The 20,021-nt window shown below is 37.6% G+C and overlaps 30 non-coding genes across 30 annotated transcripts; all 30 read left to right on the plus strand.

Annotated features, from left to right (window-relative positions):
* The first annotated feature begins 267 nt into the window (after positions 1–267).
* Positions 268–340, plus strand: TRNAH-GUG (transfer RNA histidin (anticodon GUG)). The gene has a single exon. It is a non-coding gene; the product is annotated as a tRNA-His (tRNA).
* Positions 341–1,243: 903 nt separating this feature from the next.
* TRNAR-ACG (transfer RNA arginine (anticodon ACG)) lies at positions 1,244–1,317 on the plus strand. The gene has a single exon. It is a non-coding gene; the product is annotated as a tRNA-Arg (tRNA).
* Positions 1,318–1,325: 8 nt separating this feature from the next.
* On the plus strand, positions 1,326–1,397 carry TRNAH-GUG (transfer RNA histidin (anticodon GUG)). The gene has a single exon. It is a non-coding gene; the product is annotated as a tRNA-His (tRNA).
* Positions 1,398–2,308: 911 nt separating this feature from the next.
* TRNAR-ACG (transfer RNA arginine (anticodon ACG)) lies at positions 2,309–2,381 on the plus strand. The gene has a single exon. It is a non-coding gene; the product is annotated as a tRNA-Arg (tRNA).
* An 8-nt stretch (positions 2,382–2,389) lies between these two features.
* On the plus strand, positions 2,390–2,461 carry TRNAH-GUG (transfer RNA histidin (anticodon GUG)). Its single transcript has one exon. It is a non-coding gene; the product is annotated as a tRNA-His (tRNA).
* Positions 2,462–3,377: 916 nt separating this feature from the next.
* TRNAR-ACG (transfer RNA arginine (anticodon ACG)) lies at positions 3,378–3,450 on the plus strand. The gene has a single exon. It is a non-coding gene; the product is annotated as a tRNA-Arg (tRNA).
* Positions 3,451–4,455: 1,005 nt separating this feature from the next.
* Positions 4,456–4,528, plus strand: TRNAR-ACG (transfer RNA arginine (anticodon ACG)). The gene has a single exon. It is a non-coding gene; the product is annotated as a tRNA-Arg (tRNA).
* Positions 4,529–4,536: 8 nt separating this feature from the next.
* Positions 4,537–4,608, plus strand: TRNAH-GUG (transfer RNA histidin (anticodon GUG)). The gene has a single exon. It is a non-coding gene; the product is annotated as a tRNA-His (tRNA).
* Positions 4,609–5,503: 895 nt separating this feature from the next.
* Positions 5,504–5,576, plus strand: TRNAR-ACG (transfer RNA arginine (anticodon ACG)). Its single transcript has one exon. It is a non-coding gene; the product is annotated as a tRNA-Arg (tRNA).
* A 997-nt stretch (positions 5,577–6,573) lies between these two features.
* TRNAR-ACG (transfer RNA arginine (anticodon ACG)) lies at positions 6,574–6,646 on the plus strand. Its single transcript has one exon. It is a non-coding gene; the product is annotated as a tRNA-Arg (tRNA).
* A 999-nt stretch (positions 6,647–7,645) lies between these two features.
* Positions 7,646–7,718, plus strand: TRNAR-ACG (transfer RNA arginine (anticodon ACG)). The gene has a single exon. It is a non-coding gene; the product is annotated as a tRNA-Arg (tRNA).
* Positions 7,719–8,695: 977 nt separating this feature from the next.
* On the plus strand, positions 8,696–8,768 carry TRNAR-ACG (transfer RNA arginine (anticodon ACG)). Its single transcript has one exon. It is a non-coding gene; the product is annotated as a tRNA-Arg (tRNA).
* Positions 8,769–8,776: 8 nt separating this feature from the next.
* TRNAH-GUG (transfer RNA histidin (anticodon GUG)) lies at positions 8,777–8,848 on the plus strand. Its single transcript has one exon. It is a non-coding gene; the product is annotated as a tRNA-His (tRNA).
* An 886-nt stretch (positions 8,849–9,734) lies between these two features.
* On the plus strand, positions 9,735–9,807 carry TRNAR-ACG (transfer RNA arginine (anticodon ACG)). The gene has a single exon. It is a non-coding gene; the product is annotated as a tRNA-Arg (tRNA).
* Positions 9,808–9,815: 8 nt separating this feature from the next.
* TRNAH-GUG (transfer RNA histidin (anticodon GUG)) lies at positions 9,816–9,887 on the plus strand. Its single transcript has one exon. It is a non-coding gene; the product is annotated as a tRNA-His (tRNA).
* A 909-nt stretch (positions 9,888–10,796) lies between these two features.
* TRNAR-ACG (transfer RNA arginine (anticodon ACG)) lies at positions 10,797–10,869 on the plus strand. Its single transcript has one exon. It is a non-coding gene; the product is annotated as a tRNA-Arg (tRNA).
* Positions 10,870–10,877: 8 nt separating this feature from the next.
* On the plus strand, positions 10,878–10,949 carry TRNAH-GUG (transfer RNA histidin (anticodon GUG)). The gene has a single exon. It is a non-coding gene; the product is annotated as a tRNA-His (tRNA).
* Positions 10,950–12,011: 1,062 nt separating this feature from the next.
* On the plus strand, positions 12,012–12,084 carry TRNAR-ACG (transfer RNA arginine (anticodon ACG)). The gene has a single exon. It is a non-coding gene; the product is annotated as a tRNA-Arg (tRNA).
* An 8-nt stretch (positions 12,085–12,092) lies between these two features.
* TRNAH-GUG (transfer RNA histidin (anticodon GUG)) lies at positions 12,093–12,164 on the plus strand. Its single transcript has one exon. It is a non-coding gene; the product is annotated as a tRNA-His (tRNA).
* A 909-nt stretch (positions 12,165–13,073) lies between these two features.
* Positions 13,074–13,146, plus strand: TRNAR-ACG (transfer RNA arginine (anticodon ACG)). The gene has a single exon. It is a non-coding gene; the product is annotated as a tRNA-Arg (tRNA).
* A 990-nt stretch (positions 13,147–14,136) lies between these two features.
* Positions 14,137–14,209, plus strand: TRNAR-ACG (transfer RNA arginine (anticodon ACG)). Its single transcript has one exon. It is a non-coding gene; the product is annotated as a tRNA-Arg (tRNA).
* Positions 14,210–14,217: 8 nt separating this feature from the next.
* TRNAH-GUG (transfer RNA histidin (anticodon GUG)) lies at positions 14,218–14,289 on the plus strand. Its single transcript has one exon. It is a non-coding gene; the product is annotated as a tRNA-His (tRNA).
* A 912-nt stretch (positions 14,290–15,201) lies between these two features.
* On the plus strand, positions 15,202–15,274 carry TRNAR-ACG (transfer RNA arginine (anticodon ACG)). Its single transcript has one exon. It is a non-coding gene; the product is annotated as a tRNA-Arg (tRNA).
* A 991-nt stretch (positions 15,275–16,265) lies between these two features.
* Positions 16,266–16,338, plus strand: TRNAR-ACG (transfer RNA arginine (anticodon ACG)). Its single transcript has one exon. It is a non-coding gene; the product is annotated as a tRNA-Arg (tRNA).
* Positions 16,339–17,326: 988 nt separating this feature from the next.
* Positions 17,327–17,399, plus strand: TRNAR-ACG (transfer RNA arginine (anticodon ACG)). The gene has a single exon. It is a non-coding gene; the product is annotated as a tRNA-Arg (tRNA).
* Positions 17,400–17,407: 8 nt separating this feature from the next.
* Positions 17,408–17,479, plus strand: TRNAH-GUG (transfer RNA histidin (anticodon GUG)). The gene has a single exon. It is a non-coding gene; the product is annotated as a tRNA-His (tRNA).
* Positions 17,480–18,381: 902 nt separating this feature from the next.
* On the plus strand, positions 18,382–18,454 carry TRNAR-ACG (transfer RNA arginine (anticodon ACG)). Its single transcript has one exon. It is a non-coding gene; the product is annotated as a tRNA-Arg (tRNA).
* An 8-nt stretch (positions 18,455–18,462) lies between these two features.
* TRNAH-GUG (transfer RNA histidin (anticodon GUG)) lies at positions 18,463–18,534 on the plus strand. The gene has a single exon. It is a non-coding gene; the product is annotated as a tRNA-His (tRNA).
* A 905-nt stretch (positions 18,535–19,439) lies between these two features.
* On the plus strand, positions 19,440–19,512 carry TRNAR-ACG (transfer RNA arginine (anticodon ACG)). Its single transcript has one exon. It is a non-coding gene; the product is annotated as a tRNA-Arg (tRNA).
* Positions 19,513–19,520: 8 nt separating this feature from the next.
* TRNAH-GUG (transfer RNA histidin (anticodon GUG)) lies at positions 19,521–19,592 on the plus strand. Its single transcript has one exon. It is a non-coding gene; the product is annotated as a tRNA-His (tRNA).
* The last annotated feature ends 429 nt before the right edge of the window (positions 19,593–20,021 follow it).

Below are 20,021 nucleotides of genomic sequence, written 5' to 3' on the forward strand. Positions count from 1 at the left end.
GACCAATCTCACCTGTGTGTCTGATTTATTAATCCTCGAGGAATAAAGGAGTTGGTGTCTGTCAGTATTCCGGGCACGATTGTATGCTCTCTTTAGACACCTCCTGCTGTATCCCCTTTCCCGGAAGCGGTTCATCATTTCACTAGCCCTCAATTCAAAGTCCTCATTACTGGTACAGATCCTTTTGATCCTGAGGAACTGGCCTACAGGAACAGAGTTAATCTGTTAAAGATTGTAGGTTCGACTCCTACCTGGCTCGAGGATGTTGCCGTGATCGTATAGTGGTTAGTACTCTGCGTTGTGGCCGCAGCAACCCCCGGTTCGAATCCGGGTCACGGCATCTTATGGATACTGTAGAAAGCTTTAAATTAGCTGCTTTTGGAAATTTTGCAATCACTTAATAGCCATCTTCATCTCCTGCATCAAATCTCTATGTATGCAACGGTTTATTTTTGCCATTTAGTTATTTAGTTATTTTACATCCTCACAAAATTTGCAAAAAAAAGAAACCTCACAAATTAACAGTATATTTACAAAGAAATATGTAGCCTCTCTTACAAGAAATTCTTTTAAAGGAAAAACAATAGTAATCATCAAGCTCATCACTTCATCATGCATCGGGGCACTCAGCTACGCTATTAGTCGGCTGAATAGGTGGTTTTATATCTCTCTCTCTCTCTCTCTCTCTCTCTCTCTCTCTCTCTCTCTCTCTCTCTCTCTCTCTCTCTCTCTCCTCTCTCTCTCGTCGATCATCACTAACAGACAACAAAATTCATCACCTTAATTATTTTTTGTTTTCTTTCCTTTCAATAACTTTTTTTGCCAGGTACTGATTTCGCTGGTCAATCTTAAGATATTAATGTTAGGGAAAAGTAAATCTCACATATAGATTCTAAATCAGATATAATTATTGTGTGTCAAGCATAAATTTCGGATCATACAAAAATGCTTAGCTTGGGGTTTGCATTTGATTGGCAGAAAAATAAAGCACTTATGGCAATGTCACACTATTGCAGGCATATGATTTCTCACAAAATGTGAGAAAAATTGAATCCTCACACATGAATTCAAGAAGATGGAAAATATTCAGTCTCAAGCATGAATTTAAGATTGCACAAAAATATTTTGTTTCTGCTTGTGAGTGGATTGGCAAGAAAAGAAGACTCATGAGGCGATGACAGCCTGTTGAAGGTTTTGTTTTGCTTTAGCAATATGGCGCATGAAAAAGCACCCTTTTTCATCAGGGCCAGTGGCGCAATGGATAACGCGTCCTGACTACGGATCAGAAGATTGTAGGTTCGACTCCTACCTGGCTCGAGGATGTTGCCGTGATCGTATAGTGGTTAGTACTCTGCGTTGTGGCCGCAGCAACCCCGGTTCGAATCCGGGTCACGGCATCTTATGGATACTGTAGAAAGCTTTAAATTAGCTGCTTTTGGAAATTTTGCAATCACTTAATAGCCATCTTCATCTCCTGCATCAAATCTCTATGTATGCAACGGTTTATTTTTGCCATTTAGTTATTTAGTTATTTTACATCCTCACAAAATTTGCAAAAAAAGAAACCTCACAAATTAACAGTATATTTACAAAGAAATATGTAGCCTCTCTTACAAGAAATTCTTTTAAAGGAAAAACAATAGTAATCATCAAGCTCATCACTTCATCATGCATCGGGCACTCAGCTACGCTATTAGTCGGCTGAATAATAGGTGGTTTTTATGTCTCTCTCTCTCTCTCTCTCTCTCTCTCTCTCTCTCTCTCTCTCTCTCTCTCTCTCTCTCTCTCTCTCTCTCTCTCTCTCTCTCGTCGATCATCACTAACAGACAACAAAATTCATCACCTTAATTATTTTTTGTTTTCTTTCCTTTCAATAACTTTTTTGCCAGGTACTGATTTCGCTGGTCAATCTTAAGATATTAATGTTAGGGAAAAGTAAATCTCACATATAGATTCCTAAATCAGATATAATTATTGTGTGTCAAGCATAAATTTCGGATCATACAAAAATGCTTAGCTTGGGGTTTGCATTTGATTGGCAGAAAAATAAAGCACTTATGGCAATGTCACACTATTGCAGGCATATGATTTCTCACAAAATGTGAGAAAAATTGAATCCTCACACATGAATTCAAGAAGATGGAAAATATTCAGTCTCAAGCATGAATTTAAGATTGCACAAAAATATTTTGTTTCTGCTTGTGAGTGGATTGGCAAGAAAAGAAAGACTCATGAGGCGATGACAGCCTGTTGAAGGTTTTGTTTTGCTTTAGCAATATGGCGCATGAAAAAGCACCCTTTTTCATCAGGGCCAGTGGCGCAATGGATAACGCGTCTGACTACGGATCAGAAGATTGTAGGTTCGACTCCTACCTGGCTCGAGGATGTTGCCGTGATCGTATAGTGGTTAGTACTCTGCGTTGTGGCCGCAGCAACCCCGGTTCGAATCCGGGTCACGGCATCTTATGGATACTGTAGAAAGCTTTAATTAGCTGCTTTTGGAAATTTTGCAATCACTTAATAGCCATCTTCATCTCCTGCATCAAATCTCTATGTATGCAACGGTTTATTTTTGCCATTTAGTTATTTAGTTATTTTACATCCTCACAAAATTTGCAAAAAAAAGAAACCTCACAAATTAACAGTATATTTACAAAGAAATATGTAGCCTCTCTTACAAGAAATTCTTTTAAAGGAAAAACAATAGTAATCATCAAGCTCATCACTTCATCATGCATCGGGGCACTCAGCTACGCTATTTAGTCGGCTGAATAATAGGTGGTTTTTATGTCTCTCTCTCTCTCTCTCTCTCTCTCTCTCTCTCTCTCTCTCTCTCTCTCTCTCTCTCTCTCTCTCTCTCTCTCTCTCTCTCTCTCTCGTCGATCATCACTAACAGACAACAAAATTCATCACCTTAATTATTTTTTTGTTTTCTTTCCTTTCAATAACTTTTTTTGCCAGATACTGATTTCGCTGGTCAATCTTAAGATATTAATGTTAGGGAAAAGTAAATCTCACATATAGATTCTAAATCAGATATAATTATTGTGTGTCAAGCATAAATTTCGGATCATACAAAAATGCTTAGCTTGGGGTTTGCATTTGATTGGCAGAAAAATAAAGCACTTATGGCAATGTCACACTATTGCAGGCATATGATTTCTCACAAAATGTGAGAAAAATTGAATCCTCACACATGAATTCAAGAAGATGGAAAATATTCAGTCTCAAGCATGAATTTAAGATTGCACAAAAATATTTTGTTTCTGCTTGAGTGGATTGGCAAGAAAAGAAAGACTCATGAGGCGATGACAGCCTGTTGAAGGTTTTGTTTTGCTTTAGCAATATGGCGCATGAAAAAGCACCCTTTTTCATCAGGGCCAGTGGCGCAATGGATAACGCGTCTGACTACGGATCAGAAGATTGTAGGTTCGACTCCTACCTGGCTCAAGGATGTTGCCGTGATCGTATAGTGGTTAGTACTCTGAGTTGTGGCAGCAGCAACCCCGGTTCGAATCCGGGTCACGGCATCTTATGGATACTGTAGAAAGCTTTAAATTAGCTGCTTTTGGAAATTTTGCAATCACTTAATAGCCATCTTCATCTCCTGCATCAAATCTCTATGTATGCAACGGTTTATTTTTGCCATTTAGTTATTTAGTTATTTTACATCCTCACAAAATTTGCAAAAAAAAGAAACCTCACAAATTAACAGTATATTTACAAAGAAATATGTAGCCTCTCTTACAAGAAATTCTTTTAAAGGAAAAACAATAGTAATCATCAAGCTCATCACTTCATCATGCATCGGGGCACTCAGCTACGCTATTTAGTCGGCTGAATAATAGGTGGTTTTTATGTCTCTCTCTCTCTCTCTCTCTCTCTCTCTCTCTCTCTCTCTCTCTCTCTCTCTCTCTCTCTCTCTCTCTCTCTCTCTCTCTCTCTCTCTCTCTCTCGTCGATCATCACTAACAGACAACAAAATTCATCACCTTAATTATTTTTTTGTTTTCTTTCCTTTCAATAACTTTTTTTGCCAGGTACTGATTTCGCTGGTCAATCTTAAGATATTAATGTTAGGGAAAAGTAAATCTCACATATAGATTCTAAATCAGATATAATTATTGTGTGTCAAGCATAAATTTCGGATCATACAAAAATGCTTAGCTTGGGGTTTGCATTTGATTGGCAGAAAAATAAAGCACTTATGGCAATGTCACACTATTGCAGGCATATGATTTCTCACAAAATGTGAGAAAAATTGAATCCTCACACATGAATTCAAGAAGATGGAAAATATTCAGTCTCAAGCATGAATTTAAGATTGCACAAAAATATTTTGTTTCTGCTTGAGTGGATTGGCAAGAAAAGAAAGACTCATGAGGCGATGACAGCCTGTTGAAGGTTTTGTTTTGCTTTAGCAATATGGCGCATGAAAAAGCACCCTTTTTCATCAGGGCCAGTGGCGCAATGGATAACGCGTCTGACTACGGATCAGAAGATTGTAGGTTCGACTCCTACCTGGCTCGAGGATGTTGCCGTGATCGTATAGTGGTTAGTACTCTGCGTTGTGGCCGCAGCAACCCCGGTTCGAATCCGGGTCACGGCATCTTATGGATACTGTAGAAAGCTTTAAATTAGCTGCTTTTGGAAATTTTGCAATCACTTAATAGCCATCTTCATCTCCTGCATCAAATCTCTATGTATGCAACGGTTTATTTTTGCCATTTAGTTATTTAGTTATTTTACATCCTCACAAAATTTGCAAAAAAAAGAAACCTCACAAATTAACAGTATATTTACAAAGAAATATGTAGCCTCTCTTACAAGAAATTCTTTTAAAGGAAAAACAATAGTAATCATCAAGCTCATCACTTCATCATGCATCGGGGCACTCAGCTACGCTATTTAGTCGGCTGAATAATAGGTGGTTTTTATGTCTCTCTCTCTCTCTCTCTCTCTCTCTCTCTCTCTCTCTCTCTCTCTCTCTCTCTCTCTCTCTCTCGTCGATCATCACTAACAGACAACAAAATTCATCACCTTAATTATTTTTTTGTTTTCTTTCCTTTCAATAACTTTTTTTGCCAGATACTGATTTCGCTGGTCAATCTTAAGATATTAATGTTAGGGAAAAGTAAATCTCACATATAGATTCTAAATCAGATATAATTATTGTGTGTCAAGCATAAATTTCGGATCATACAAAAATGCTTAGCTTGGGGTTTGCATTTGATTGGCAGAAAAATAAAGCACTTATGGCAATGTCACACTATTGCAGGCATATGATTTCTCACAAAATGTGAGAAAAATTGAATCCTCACACATGAATTCAAGAAGATGGAAAATATTCAGTCTCAAGCATGAATTTAAGATTGCACAAAAATATTTTGTTTCTGCTTGAGTGGATTGGCAAGAAAAGAAAGACTCATGAGGCGATGACAGCCTGTTGAAGGTTTTGTTTTGCTTTAGCAATATGGCGCATGAAAAAGCACCCTTTTTCATCAGGGCCAGTGGCGCAATGGATAACGCGTCTGACTACGGATCAGAAGATTGTAGGTTCGACTCCTACCTGGCTCAAGGATGTTGCCGTGATCGTATAGTGGTTAGTACTCTGAGTTGTGGCAGCAGCAACCCCGGTTCGAATCCGGGTCACGGCATCTTATGGATACTGTAGAAAGCTTTAAATTAGCTGCTTTTGGAAATTTTGCAATCACTTAATAGCCATCTTCATCTCCTGCATCAAATCTCTATGTATGCAACGGTTTATTTTTGCCATTTAGTTATTTAGTTATTTTACATCCTCACAAAATTTGCAAAAAAAAGAAACCTCACAAATTAACAGTATATTTACAAAGAAATATGTAGCCTCTCTTACAAGAAATTCTTTTAAAGGAAAAACAATAGTAATCATCAAGCTCATCACTTCATCATGCATCGGGGCACTCAGCTACGCTATTTAGTCGGCTGAATAATAGGTGGTTTTTATGTCTCTCTCTCTCTCTCTCTCTCTCTCTCTCTCTCTCTCTCTCTCTCTCTCTCTCTCTCTCTCTCTCTCTCTCTCTCTCTCTCTCTCTCGTCGATCATCACTAACAGACAACAAAATTCATCACCTTAATTATTTTTTTGTTTTCTTTCCTTTCAATAACTTTTTTTGCCAGGTACTGATTTCGCTGGTCAATCTTAAGATATTAATGTTAGGGAAAAGTAAATCTCACATATAGATTCTAAATCAGATATAATTATTGTGTGTCAAGCATAAATTTCGGATCATACAAAAATGCTTAGCTTGGGGTTTGCATTTGATTGGCAGAAAAATAAAGCACTTATGGCAATGTCACACTATTGCAGGCATATGATTTCTCACAAAATGTGAGAAAAATTGAATCCTCACACATGAATTCAAGAAGATGGAAAATATTCAGTCTCAAGCATGAATTTAAGATTGCACAAAAATATTTTGTTTCTGCTTGAGTGGATTGGCAAGAAAAGAAAGACTCATGAGGCGATGACAGCCTGTTGAAGGTTTTGTTTTGCTTTAGCAATATGGCGCATGAAAAAGCACCCTTTTTCATCAGGGCCAGTGGCGCAATGGATAACGCGTCTGACTACGGATCAGAAGATTGTAGGTTCGACTCCTACCTGGCTCAAGGATGTTGCCGTGATCGTATAGTGGTTAGTACTCTGAGTTGTGGCAGCAGCAACCCCGGTTCGAATCCGGGTCACGGCATCTTATGGATACTGTAGAAAGCTTTAAATTAGCTGCTTTTGGAAATTTTGCAATCACTTAATAGCCATCTTCATCTCCTGCATCAAATCTCTATGTATGCAACGGTTTATTTTTGCCATTTAGTTATTTAGTTATTTTACATCCTCACAAAATTTGCAAAAAAAAGAAACCTCACAAATTAACAGTATATTTACAAAGAAATATGTAGCCTCTCTTACAAGAAATTCTTTTAAAGGAAAAACAATAGTAATCATCAAGCTCATCACTTCATCATGCATCGGGGCACTCAGCTACGCTATTTAGTCGGCTGAATAATAGGTGGTTTTTATGTCTCTCTCTCTCTCTCTCTCTCTCTCTCTCTCTCTCTCTCTCTCTCTCTCTCTCTCTCTCTCTCTCTCTCTCTCTCTCTCTCTCTCTCGTCGATCATCACTAACAGACAACAAAATTCATCACCTTAATTATTTTTTTGTTTTCTTTCCTTTCAATAACTTTTTTTGCCAGGTACTGATTTCGCTGGTCAATCTTAAGATATTAATGTTAGGGAAAAGTAAATCTCACATATAGATTCTAAATCAGATATAATTATTGTGTGTCAAGCATAAATTTCGGATCATACAAAAATGCTTAGCTTGGGGTTTGCATTTGATTGGCAGAAAAATAAAGCACTTATGGCAATGTCACACTATTGCAGGCATATGATTTCTCACAAAATGTGAGAAAAGTTGAATCCTCACACATGAATTCAAGAAGATGGAAAATATTCAGTCTCAAGCATGAATTTAAGATTGCACAAAAATATTTTGTTTCTGCTTGTGAGTGGATTGGCAAGAAAAGAAAGACTCATGAGGCGATGACAGCCTGTTGAAGGTTTTGTTTTGCTTTAGCAATATGGCGCATGAAAAAGCACCCTTTTTCATCAGGGCCAGTGGCGCAATGGATAACGCGTCTGACTACGGATCAGAAGATTGTAGGTTCGACTCCTACCTGGCTCGAGGATGTTGCCGTGATCGTATAGTGGTTAGTACTCTGCGTTGTGGCCGCAGCAACCCCGGTTCGAATCTGGGTCACGGCATCTTATGGATACTGTAGAAAGCTTTAAATTAGCTGCTTTTGGAAATTTTGTAATCACTTAATAGCCATCTTCATCTCCTGCATCAAATCTCTATGTATGCAACGGTTTATTTTTGCCATTTAGTTATTTAGTTATTTTACATCCTCACAAAATTTGCAAAAAAAAGAAACCTCACAAATTAACAGTATATTTACAAAGAAATATGTAGCCTCTCTTACAAGAAATTCTTTTAAAGGAAAAACAATAGTAATCATCAAGCTCATCTCTTCATCATGCATCGGGGCACTCAGCTACGCTATTTAGTTGGCTGAATAATAGGTGGTTTTTATGTCTCTCTCTCTCTCTCTCTCTCTCTCTCTCTCTCTCTCTCTCTCTCTCTCTCTCTCTCTCTCTCTCTTCGATCATCACTAACAGACAACAAAATTCATCACCTTAATTATTTTTTTGTTTTCTTTCCTTTCAATAACTTTTTTTGCCAGGTACTGATTTCGCTGGTCAATCTTAAGATATTAATGTTAGGGAAAAGTAAATCTCACATATAGATTCTAAATCAGATATAATTATTGTGTGTCAAGCATAAATTTCGGATCATACAAAAATGCTTAGCTTGGGGTTTGCATTTGATTGGCAGAAAAATAAAGCACTTATGGCAATGTCACACTATTGCAGGCATATGATTTCTCACAAAATGTGAGAAAAATTGAATCCTCACACATGAATTCAAGAAGATGGAAAATATTCAGTCTCAAGCATGAATTTAAGATTGCACAAAAATATTTTGTTTCTGCTTGTGAGTGGATTGGCAAGAAAAGAAAGACTCATGAGGCGATGACAGCCTGTTGAAGGTTTTGTTTTGCTTTAGCAATATGGCGCATGAAAAAGCACCCTTTTTCATCAGGGCCAGTGGCGCAATGGATAACGCGTCTGACTACGGATCAGAAGATTGTAGGTTCGACTCCTACCTGGCTCGAGGATGTTGCCGTGATCGTATAGTGGTTAGTACTCTGCGTTGTGGCCGCAGCAACCCCGGTTCGAATCCGGGTCACGGCATCTTATGGATACTGTAGAAAGCTTTAAATTAGCTGCTTTTGGAAATTTTGCAATCACTTAATAGCCATCTTCATCTCCTGCATCAAATCTCTATGTATGCAACGGTTTATTTTTGCCATTTAGTTATTTAGTTATTTTACATCCTCACAAAATTTGCAAAAAAAAGAAACCTCACAAATTAACAGTATATTTACAAAGAAATATGTAGCCTCTCTTACAAGAAATTCTTTTAAAGGAAAAACAATAGTAATCATCAAGCTCATCACTTCATCATGCATCGGGGCACTCAGCTACGCTATTTAGTCGGCTGAATAGGTGGTTTTTATCTCTCTCTCTCTCTCTCTCTCTCTCTCTCTCTCTCTCTCTCTCTCTCTCTCTCTCTCTCGTCGATCATCACTAACAGACAACAAAATTCATCACCTTAATTATTTTTTTGTTTTCTTTCCTTTCAATAACTTTTTTTGCCAGGTACTGATTTCGCTGGTCAATCTTAAGATATTAATGTTAGGGAAAAGTAAATCTCACATATAGATTCTAAATCAGATATAATTATTGTGTGTCAAGCATAAATTTCGGATCATACAAAAATGCTTAGCTTGGGGTTTGCATTTGATTGGCAGAAAAATAAAGCACTTATGGCAATGTCACACTATTGCAGGCATATGATTTCTCACAAAATGTGAGAAAAATTGAATCCTCACACATGAATTCAAGAAGATGGAAAATATTCAGTCTCAAGCATGAATTTAAGATTGCACAAAAATATTTTGTTTCTGCTTGTGAGTGGATTGGCAAGAAAAGAAAGACTCATGAGGCGATGACAGCCTGTTGAAGGTTTTGTTTTGCTTTAGCAATATGGCGCATGAAAAAGCACCCTTTTTCATCAGGGCCAGTGGCGCAATGGATAACGCGTCTGACTACGGATCAGAAGATTGTAGGTTCGACTCCTACCTGGCTCGAGGATGTTGCCGTGATCGTATAGTGGTTAGTACTCTGCGTTGTGGCCGCAGCAACCCCGGTTCGAATCCGGGTCACGGCATCTTATGGATACTGTAGAAAGCTTTAAATTAGCTGCTTTTGGAAATTTTGCAATCACTTAATAGCCATCTTCATCTCCTGCATCAAATCTCTATGTATGCAACGGTTTATTTTTGCCATTTAGTTATTTAGTTATTTTACATCCTCACAAAATTTGCAAAAAAAAGAAACCTCACAAATTAACAGTATATTTACAAAGAAATATGTAGCCTCTCTTACAAGAAATTCTTTTAAAGGAAAAACAATAGTAATCATCAAGCTCATCACTTCATCATGCATCGGGGCACTCAGCTACGCTATTTAGTCGGCTGAATAATAGGTGGTTTTTATGTCTCTCTCTCTCTCTCTCTCTCTCTCTCTCTCTCTCTCTCTCTCTCTCTCTCTCTCTCTCTCTCTCTCTCTCTCTCTCTTCGATCATCACTAACAGACAACAAAATTCATCACCTTAATTATTTTTTTGTTTTCTTTCCTTTCAATAACTTTTTTTGCCAGGTACTGATTTCGCTGGTCAATCTTAAGATATTAATGTTAGGGAAAAGTAAATCTCACATATAGATTCTAAATCAGATATAATTATTGTGTGTCAAGCATAAATTTCGGATCATACAAAAATGCTTAGCTTGGGGTTTGCATTTGATTGGCAGAAAAATAAAGCACTTATGGCAATGTCACACTATTGCAGGCATATGATTTCTCACAAAATGTGAGAAAAATTGAATCCTCACACATGAATTCAAGAAGATGGAAAATATTCAGTCTCAAGCATGAATTTAAGATTGCACAAAAATATTTTGTTTCTGCTTGTGAGTGGATTGGCAAGAAAAGAAAGACTCATGAGGCGATGACAGCCTGTTGAAGGTTTTGTTTTGCTTTAGCAATATGGCGCATGAAAAAGCACCCTTTTTCATCAGGGCCAGTGGCGCAATGGATAACGCGTCTGACTACGGATCAGAAGATTGTAGGTTCGACTCCTACCTGGCTCGAGGATGTTGCCGTGATCGTATAGTGGTTAGTACTCTGCGTTGTGGCCGCAGCAACCCCGGTTCGAATCCGGGTCACGGCATCTTATGGATACTGTAGAAAGCTTTAAATTAGCTGCTTTTGGAAATTTTGCAATCACTTAATAGCCATCTTCATCTCCTGCATCAAATCTCTATGTATGCAACGGTTTATTTTTGCCATTTAGTTATTTAGTTATTTTACATCCATAGTACTCTGCGTTGTGGCCGCAGCAACCCCGGTTCGAATCCGGGTCACGGCATCTTATGGATACTGTAGAAAGCTTTAAATTAGCTGCTTTTGGAAATTTTGCAATCACTTAATAGCCATCTTCATCTCCTGCATCAAATCTCTATGTATGCAACGGTTTATTTTTGCCATTTAGTTATTTAGTTATTTTACATCCTCACAAAATTTGCAAAAAAAAGAAACCTCACAAATTAACAGTATATTTACAAAGAAATATGTAGCCTCTCTTACAAGAAATTCTTTTAAAGGAAAAACAATAGTAATCATCAAGCTCATCACTTCATCATGCATCGGGGCACTCAGCTACGCTATTTAGTCGGCTGAATAGGTGGTTTTTATCTCTCTCTCTCTCTCTCTCTCTCTCTCTCTCTCTCTCGTCGATCATCACTAACAGACAACAAAATTCATCACCTTAATTATTTTTTTGTTTTCTTTCCTTTCAATAACTTTTTTTGCCAGGTACTGATTTCGCTGGTCAATCTTAAGATATTAATGTTAGGGAAAAGTAAATCTCACATATAGATTCTAAATCAGATATAATTATTGTGTGTCAAGCATAAATTTCGGATCATACAAAAATGCTTAGCTTGGGGTTTGCATTTGATTGGCAGAAAAATAAAGCACTTATGGCAATGTCACACTATTGCAGGCATATGATTTCTCACAAAATGTGAGAAAAATTGAATCCTCACACATGAATTCAAGAAGATGGAAAATATTCAGTCTCAAGCATGAATTTAAGATTGCACAAAAATATTTTGTTTCTGCTTGCGAGTGGATTGGCAAGAAAAGAAAGACTCATGAGGCGATGACAGCCTGTTGAAGGTTTTGTTTTGCTTTAGCAATATGGCGCATGAAAAAGCACCCTTTTTCATCAGGGCCAGTGGCGCAATGGATAACGCGTCTGACTACGGATCAGAAGATTGTAGGTTCGACTCCTACCTGGCTCGAGGATGTTGCCGTGATCGTATAGTGGTTAGTACTCTGCGTTGTGGCCGCAGCAACCCCGGTTCGAATCCGGGTCACGGCATCTTATGGATACTGTAGAAAGCTTTAAATTAGCTGCTTTTGGAAATTTTGCAATCACTTAATAGCCATCTTCATCTCCTGCATCAAATCTCTATGTATGCAACGGTTTATTTTTGCCATTTAGTTATTTAGTTATTTTACATCCTCACAAAATTTGCAAAAAAAAGAAACCTCACAAATTAACAGTATATTTACAAAGAAATATGTAGCCTCTCTTACAAGAAATTCTTTTAAAGGAAAAACAATAGTAATCATCAAGCTCATCACTTCATCATGCATCGGGGCACTCAGCTACGCTATTTAGTCGGCTGAATAATAGGTGGTTTTTATGTCTCTCTCTCTCTCTCTCTCTCTCTCTCTCTCTCTCTCTCTCTCTCTCTCTCTCTCTCTCTCTCTCTCTCTCTCTCTCTCGTCGATCATCACTAACAGACAACAAAATTCATCACCTTAATTATTTTTTTGTTTTCTTTCCTTTCAATAACTTTTTTTGCCAGGTACTGATTTCGCTGGTCAATCTTAAGATATTAATGTTAGGGAAAAGTAAATCTCACATATAGATTCTAAATCAGATATAATTATTGTGTGTCAAGCATAAATTTCGGATCATACAAAAATGCTTAGCTTGGGGTTTGCATTTGATTGGCAGAAAAATAAAGCACTTATGGCAATGTCACACTATTGCAGGCATATGATTTCTCACAAAATGTGAGAAAAATTGAATCCTCACACATGAATTCAAGAAGATGGAAAATATTGAGTCTCAAGCATGAATTTAAGATTGCACAAAAATATTTTGTTTCTGCTTGAGTGGATTGGCAAGAAAAGAAAGACTCATGAGGCGATGACAGCCTGTTGAAGGTTTTGTTTTGCTTTAGCAATATGGCGCATGAAAAAGCACCCTTTTTCATCAGGGCCAGTGGCGCAATGGATAACGCGTCTGACTACGGATCAGAAGATTGTAGGTTCGACTCCTACCTGGCTCAAGGATGTTGCCGTGATCGTATAGTGGTTAGTACTCTGAGTTGTGGCAGCAGCAACCCCGGTTCGAATCCGGGTCACGGCATCTTATGGATACTGTAGAAAGCTTTAAATTAGCTGCTTTTGGAAATTTTGCAATCACTTAATAGCCATCTTCATCTCCTGCATCAAATCTCTATGTATGCAACGGTTTATTTTTGCCATTTAGTTATTTAGTTATTTTACATCCTCACAAAATTTGCAAAAAAAAGAAACCTCACAAATTAACAGTATATTTACAAAGAAATATGTAGCCTCTCTTACAAGAAATTCTTTTAAAGGAAAAACAATAGTAATCATCAAGCTCATCACTTCATCATGCATCGGGGCACTCAGCTACGCTATTTAGTCGGCTGAATAATAGGTGGTTTTTATGTCTCTCTCTCTCTCTCTCTCTCTCTCTCTCTCTCTCTCTCTCTCTCTCTCTCTCTCTCTCTCTCTCTCTCTCTCTCTCGTCGATCATCACTAACAGACAACAAAATTCATCACCTTAATTATTTTTTTGTTTTCTTTCCTTTCAATAACTTTTTTTGCCAGGTACTGATTTCGCTGGTCAATCTTAAGATATTAATGTTAGGGAAAAGTAAATCTCACATATAGATTCTAAATCAGATATAAATTATTGTGTGTCAAGCATAAATTTCGGATCATACAAAAATGCTTAGCTTGGGGTTTGCATTTGATTGGCAGAAAAATAAAGCACTTATGGCAATGTCACACTATTGCAGGCATATGATTTCTCACAAAATGTGAGAAAAATTGAATCCTCACACATGAATTCAAGAAGATGGAAAATATTCAGTCTCAAGCATGAATTTAAGATTGCACAAAAATATTTTGTTTCTGCTTGTGAGTGGATTGGCAAGAAAAGAAAGACTCATGAGGCGATGACAGCCTGTTGAAGGTTTTGTTTTGCTTTAGCAATATGGCGCATGAAAAAGCACCCTTTTTCATCAGGGCCAGTGGCGCAATGGATAACGCGTCTGACTACGGATCAGAAGATTGTAGGTTCGACTCCTACCTGGCTCGAGGATGTTGCCGTGATCGTATAGTGGTTAGTACTCTGCGTTGTGGCCGCAGCAACCCCGGTTCGAATCCGGGTCACGGCATCTTATGGATACTGTAGAAAGCTTTAAATTAGCTGCTTTTGGAAATTTTGCAATCACTTAATAGCCATCTTCATCTCCTGCATCAAATCTCTATGTATGCAACGGTTTATTTTTGCCCATTTAGTTATTTAGTTATTTTACATCCTCACAAAATTTGCAAAAAAAAGAAACCTCACAAATTAACAGTATATTTACAAAGAAATATGTAGCCTCTCTTACAAGAAATTCTTTTAAAGGAAAAACAATAGTAATCATCAAGCTCATCACTTCATCATGCATCGGGGCACTCAGCTACGCTATTTAGTCGGCTGAATAATAGGTGGTTTTTATGTCTCTCTCTCTCTCTCTCTCTCTCTCTCTCTCTCTCTCTCTCTCTCTCTCTCTCTCTCTCTCTCTCTCTCTCTCTCTCTCTCGTCGATCATCACTAACAGACAACAAAATTCATCACCTTAATTATTTTTTTGTTTTCTTTCCTTTCAATAACTTTTTTTGCCAGGTACTGATTTCGCTGGTCAATCTTAAGATATTAATGTTAGGGAAAAGTAAATCTCACATATAGATTCTAAATCAGATATAATTATTGTGTGTCAAGCATAAATTTCGGATCATACAAAAATGCTTAGCTTGGGGTTTGCATTTGATTGGCAGAAAAATAAAGCACTTATGGCAATGTCACACTATTGCAGGCATATGATTTCTCACAAAATGTGAGAAAAATTGAATCCTCACACATGAATTCAAGAAGATGGAAAATATTGAGTCTCAAGCATGAATTTAAGATTGCACAAAAATATTTTGTTTCTGCTTGAGTGGATTGGCAAGAAAAGAAAGACTCATGAGGCGATGACAGCCTGTTGAAGGTTTTGTTTTGCTTTAGCAATATGGCGCATGAAAAAGCACCCTTTTTCATCAGGGCCAGTGGCGCAATGGATAACGCGTCTGACTACGGATCAGAAGATTGTAGGTTCGACTCCTACCTGGCTCAAGGATGTTGCCGTGATCGTATAGTGGTTAGTACTCTGAGTTGTGGCAGCAGCAACCCCGGTTCGAATCCGGGTCACGGCATCTTATGGATACTGTAGAAAGCTTTAAATTAGCTGCTTTTGGAAATTTTGCAATCACTTAATAGCCATCTTCATCTCCTGCATCAAATCTCTATGTATGCAACGGTTTATTTTTGCCATTTAGTTATTTAGTTATTTTACATCCTCACAAAATTTGCAAAAAAAAGAAACCTCACAAATTAACAGTATATTTACAAAGAAATATGTAGCCTCTCTTACAAGAAATTCTTTTAAAGGAAAAACAATAGTAATCATCAAGCTCATCACTTCATCATGCATCGGGGCACTCAGCTACGCTATTTAGTCGGCTGAATAATAGGTGGTTTTTATGTCTCTCTCTCTCTCTCTCTCTCTCTCTCTCTCTCTCTCTCTCTCTCTCTCTCTCTCTCTCTCTCTCTCTCTCTCTCTCTCGTCGATCATCACTAACAGACAACAAAATTCATCACCTTAATTATTTTTTTGTTTTCTTTCCTTTCAATAACTTTTTTTGCCAGGTACTGATTTCGCTGGTCAATCTTAAGATATTAATGTTAGGGAAAAGTAAATCTCACATATAGATTCTAAATCAGATATAATTATTGTGTGTCAAGCATAAATTTCGGATCATACAAAAATGCTTAGCTTGGGGTTTGCATTTGATTGGCAGAAAAATAAAGCACTTATGGCAATGTCACACTATTGCAGGCATATGATTTCTCACAAAATGTGAGAAAAGTTGAATCCTCACACATGAATTCAAGAAGATGGAAAATATTCAGTCTCAAGCATGAATTTAAGATTGCACAAAAATATTTTGTTTCTGCTTGTGAGTGGATTGGCAAGAAAAGAAAGACTCATGAGGCGATGACAGCCTGTTGAAGGTTTTGTTTTGCTTTAGCAATATGGCGCATGAAAAAGCACCCTTTTTCATCAGGGCCAGTGGCGCAATGGATAACGCGTCTGACTACGGATCAGAAGATTGTAGGTTCGACTCCTACCTGGCTCGAGGATGTTGCCGTGATCGTATAGTGGTTAGTACTCTGCGTTGTGGCTGCAGCAACCCCGGTTCGAATCTGGGTCACGGCATCTTATGGATACTGTAGAAAGCTTTAAATTAGCTGCTTTTGGAAATTTTGCAATCACTTAATAGCCATCTTCATCTCCTGCATCAAATCTCTATGTATGCAACGGTTTATTTTTGCCATTTAGTTATTTAGTTATTTTACATCCTCACAAAATTTGCAAAAAAAGAAACCTCACAAATTAACAGTATATTTACAAAGAAATATGTAGCCTCTCTTACAAGAAATTCTTTTAAAGGAAAAACAATAGTAATCATCAAGCTCATCTCTTCATCATGCATCGGGGCACTCAGCTACGCTATTTAGTTGGCTGAATAATAGGTGGTTTTTATGTCTCTCTCTCTCTCTCTCTCTCTCTCTCTCTCTCTCTCTCTCTCTCTCTCTCTCTCTTCTCTCTCTCTCTCTCTCTCTTCGATCATCACTAACAGACAACAAAATTCATCACCTTAATTATTTTTTTGTTTTCTTTCCTTTCAATAACTTTTTTTGCCAGGTACTGATTTCGCTGGTCAATCTTAAGATATTAATGTTAGGGAAAAGTAAATCTCACATATAGATTCTAAATCAGATATAATTATTGTGTGTCAAGCATAAATTTCGGATCATACAAAAATGCTTAGCTTGGGGTTTGCATTTGATTGGCAGAAAAATAAAGCACTTATGGCAATGTCACACTATTGCAGGCATATGATTTCTCACAAAATGTGAGAAAAATTGAATCCTCACACATGAATTCAAGAAGATGGAAAATATTCAGTCTCAAGCATGAATTTAAGATTGCACAAAAATATTTTTGTTTCTGCTTGTGAGTGGATTGGCAAGAAAAGAAAGACTCATGAGGCGATGACAGCCTGTTGAAGGTTTTGTTTTGCTTTAGCAATATGGCGCATGAAAAAGCACCCTTTTTCATCAGGGCCAGTGGCGCAATGGATAACGCGTCTGACTACGGATCAGAAGATTGTAGGTTCGACTCCTACCTGGCTCGAGGATGTTGCCGTGATCGTATAGTGGTTAGTACTCTGCGTTGTGGCCGCAGCAACCCCGGTTCGAATCCGGGTCACGGCATCTTATAGATACTGTAGAAAGCTTTAAATTAGCTGCTTTTGGAAATTTTGCAATCACTTAATAGCCATCTTCATCTCCTGCATCAAATCTCTATGTATGCAACGGTTTATTTTTTGTTATTTAGTTATTTTACATCCTCACAAAATTTGCAAAAAAAAGAAACCTCACAAATTAACAGTATATTTACAAAGAAATATGTAGCCTCTCTTACAAGAAATTCTTTTAAAGGAAAAACAATAGTAATCATCAAGCTCATCACTTCATCATGCATCGGGGCACTCAGCTACGCTATTTAGTCGGCTGAATAATAAGTGGTTTTTATGTCTCTCTCTCTCTCTCTCTCTCTCTCTCTCTCTCTCTCTCTCTCTCTCTCTCTCTCTCTCTCTCTCTCTCTCTCTCTCGTCGATCATCACTAACAGACAACAAAATTCATCACCTTAATTATTTTTTTGTTTTCTTTCCTTTCAATAACTTTTTTTGCCAGGTACTGATTTCGCTGGTCAATCTTAAGATATTAATGTTAGGGAAAAGTAAATCTCACATATAGATTCTAAATCAGATATAATTATTGTGTGTCAAGCATAAATTTCGGATCATACAAAAATGCTTAGCTTGGGGTTTGCATTTGATTGGCAGAAAAATAAAGCACTTATGGCAATGTCACACTATTGCAGGCATATGATTTCTCACAAAATGTGAGAAAAATTGAATCCTCACACATGAATTCAAGAAGATGGAAAATATTCAGTCTCAAGCATGAATTTAAGATTGCACAAAAATATTTTGTTTCTGCTTGTGAGTGGATTGGCAAGAAAAGAAAGACTCATGAGGCGATGACAGCCTGTTGAAGGTTTTGTTTTGCTTTAGCAATATGGCGCATGAAAAAGCACCCTTTTTCATCAGGGCCAGTGGCGCAATGGATAACGCGTCTGACTACGGATCAGAAGATTGTAGGTTCGACTCCTACCTGGCTCGAGGATGTTGCCGTGATCGTATAGTGGTTAGTACTCTGCGTTGTGGCCGCAGCAACCCCGGTTCGAATCCGGGTCACGGCATCTTATGGATACTGTAGAAAGCTTTAAATTAGCTGCTTTTGGAAATTTTGCAATCACTTAATAGCATTCTTCATCTCCTGCATCAAATCTCTATGTATGCAACGGTTTATTTTTGCCATTTAGTTATTTAGTTATTTTACATCCTCACAAAATTTGCAAAAAAAAGAAACCTCACAAATTAACAGTATATTTACAAAGAAATATGTAGCCTCTCTTACAAGAAATTCTTTTAAAGGAAAAACAATAGTAATCATCAAGCTCATCACTTCATCATGCATCGGGGCACTCAGCTACGCTATTTAGTCGGCTGAATAATAGGTGGTTTTTATCTCTCTCTCTCTCTCTCTCTCTCTCTCTCTCTCTCTCTCTCTCTCTCTCTCTCTCTCTCTCTCTCTCTCTCTCTCTTCGATCATCACTAACAGACAACAAAATTCATCACCTTAATTATTTTTTTGTTTTCTTTCCTTTCAATAACTTTTTTTGCCAGGTACTGATTTCGCTGGTCAATCTTAAGATATTAATGTTAGGGAAAAGTAAATCTCACATATAGATTCTAAATCAGATATAATTATTGTGTGTCAAGCATAAATTTCGGATCATACAAAAATGCTTAGCTTGGGGTTTGCATTTGATTGGCAGAAAAATAAAGCACTTATGGCAATGTCACACTATTGCAGGCATATGATTTCTCACAAAATGTGAGAAAAATTGAATCCTCACACATGAATTCAAGAAGATGGAAAATATTCAGTCTCAAGCATGAATTTAAGATTGCACAAAAATATTTTGTTTCTGCTTGTGAGTGGATTGGCAAGAAAAGAAAGACTCATGAGGCGATGACAGCCTGTTGAAGGTTTTGTTTTGCTTTAGCAATATGGCGCATGAAAAAGCACCCTTTTTCATCAGGGCCAGTGGCGCAATGGATAACGCGTCTGACTACGGATCAGAAGATTGTAGGTTCGACTCCTACCTGGCTCGAGGATGTTGCCGTGATCGTATAGTGGTTAGTACTCTGCGTTGTGGCCGCAGCAACCCCGGTTCGAATCCGGGTCACGGCATCTTATGGATACTGTAGAAAGCTTTAAATTAGCTGCTTTTGGAAATTTTGCAATCACTTAATAGCCATCTTCATCTCCTGCATCAAATCTCTATGTATGCAACGGTTTATTTTTGCCATTTAGTTATTTAGTTATTTTACATCCTCACAAAATTTGCAAAAAAAAGAAACCTCACAAATTAACAGTATATTTACAAAGAAATATGTAGCCTCTCTTACAAGAAATTCTTTTAAAGGAAAAACAATAGTAATCATCAAGCTCATCACTTCATCATGCATCGGGGCACTCAGCTACGCTATTTAGTCGGCTGAATAATAAGTGGTTTTTATGTCTCTCTCTCTCTCTCTCTCTCTCTCTCTCTCTCTCTCTCTCTCTCTCTCTCTCTCTCTCTCTTCTCTCTCTCTCTCTCTCTCTCTCTCTCTTCGATCA

This window comes from Ranitomeya variabilis, chromosome 5, assembly GCF_051348905.1.
Source record: "Ranitomeya variabilis isolate aRanVar5 chromosome 5, aRanVar5.hap1, whole genome shotgun sequence".
Classification (NCBI taxonomy): domain Eukaryota; kingdom Metazoa; phylum Chordata; class Amphibia; order Anura; family Dendrobatidae; genus Ranitomeya; species Ranitomeya variabilis.